The sequence below is a fragment of the Furipterus horrens genome, unplaced genomic scaffold, assembly GCF_987537825.1.
Source record: "Furipterus horrens unplaced genomic scaffold, mFurHor1.1.pri manual_scaffold_4, whole genome shotgun sequence".
In the NCBI taxonomy this organism is placed as follows: domain Eukaryota; kingdom Metazoa; phylum Chordata; class Mammalia; order Chiroptera; family Furipteridae; genus Furipterus; species Furipterus horrens.
In genome coordinates this window covers 70,746,481-70,748,346 of record NW_028327174.1, presented here as the reverse complement: position 1 = coordinate 70,748,346, position 1,866 = coordinate 70,746,481, and the positions used below count along the sequence as shown (strand labels likewise).

At 48.8% G+C, this 1,866-nt stretch overlaps 1 pseudogene; it reads right to left on the bottom strand.

Annotated features, from left to right (window-relative positions):
• Positions 1-209: 209 nt before the first annotated feature.
• Positions 210-1,537, bottom strand: LOC150012186 (beta-enolase pseudogene; annotated as a pseudogene).
• Positions 1,538-1,866: the final 329 nt, after the last annotated feature.

Here is a 1,866-nt window from a genome sequence, read left to right as displayed (position 1 = left end):
AAGGAATTAGAGTGAAGAGGCTTATATAGAGAAACATTCTGAGAACTTTGTGCAGAATGAGAAAGAAGACTGCATCAGGAGAAGTATATGGGACCAAGATTCTGTTGCTTTCTTTTTCTTTTTCTTTTTGGTTGGCACCAGTGTTTATTTCAGTGAGAAGGGGTTGAAGGCCTACATCTATGCTGTGGGGTCCTGGGGCCTCCAGCTTCTCACTCGGCCTTTGGGTTACAGAACTTGCATCCAGCAAAGATGGCCTTGTCCCCAAGCACCTCCTCAATCCTCATGAGCTGGTTGTATTTGGCCAGACGCTCTGAGCAGCAGGGGGTACCAGTCTTGATCTGTCTGGTGCAGAGCCCCACCATGAGGTCAGCAATGAATGTGTCCTCAGTTTCCTCAGAGTGGTGGCTCACTATCACACACCAGCCAATAGACTGAGCCAGTTTGCAGGCCTGGATGGACTCACTCACCAAGCCAATCTGGTTGACCTTCAGCAGCAAGCAATTGCAGGCCTTCTTCTCGATGGCCTGGGCAATTCTCTTAGGGTTGGTGACTGTGAGGTCATCTCCCACGATCTAGATGTCCACCCCTGAGAGGAACGAGGTCCAAGTGGCTCAATCATCCTTGTCGAAGGGGCCTTCTATGAAGACCACAGGATAGTTCTTAATGAAGCTCTTGCACAGCTCCCCCAGCTTTTCCCCAGTGATGTACCATGAGGGGTCATCAGGTGACTTGAAGTCAAGATGATACTTCCCATTGCGGTAGAACTCAGACGCTGCCACATCCATACCAATCACCACCTTGTCTGGATAGCCAGCTGCCTGGATGGCCGTCTTCAGCAGCTCCAGGGCCTCATTGTTCTCCAGGATGTTGGGTGCAAAGCCACCCTCATCACCCACATTGGTGGCATCCTTCCCTTACTTGGCCTTGATGACCCCCTTGAGGTGGTGGTAGACCTCGGCGCTGATGCGCATGGCTTCCTTGAAGGAGATGGCTCCCACAGGCAGAATAATGAACTCCTGCATGGCCAGCTTGTTTCCAGCTTGGGAGCCCCCATTGATCACACTGAAGGCATGGACTGGGAGGACCAGGTCTGGGTTCCCAGCAAGATCTGCAATGTGTCGGTAGAGCAGGACCCCCTTCTCAGCTTCTCCAGCCTTGCACACAGCCAGGGACACTCCCAGGATAGTATTGGCCCCAAACTTGGATTTATTCTCAGTCCCATCCAGCTCAATCATAAATTTGTCAACTTTTTCTTGATCCACAACGGTTAGTTTCTTTTCCAGCAGAGAGGGACCCAGAGTCTTTTTAATGCATTCCACAGCCTTCAGGACACCTTTGCCCAGGTATCAAGATTTGTCCGCATCTCTTAGTTCCAGAGCTTCACAGACACCTGTAGAAGCTCCACTGGGAACAGCTGCTTGGAATTGGCCCTTGGCTGTGTGAAGGTCCACCTCCACCGAGTGGTTGCCCCTGGAGTCCAGGATTTCCCGGGCAATGATTTTCTGCATGGCCATGGCTGGATATCTTGGCTGGGGACTTTGGATGAGCTCGGAGTCTAGGTGGCAGCTGGGACAGTGTCCTTCTTTTTCTTTTTAATAAGATATACCTGAGTTTATTTAAAAGCCAATGAGTTATGCACATATATTCTTTAAGTAATCCATTCACCTTCTTTCTTCCATTCCTCCACTCCCTCCACCCCTCTGAAAGCTGTCAGTCTGTTCCATGTATCCATGTTTCTGTTTTTATTTTGTTCATTAGTTTATTGTGTTCATTACATATAAGTGAGATAATAAGGTATTCATCTTTCAATGACTAGCTTATTTTACTTAGCATAATACTCTCCAGCTCCATCCATGCTATAGCAAA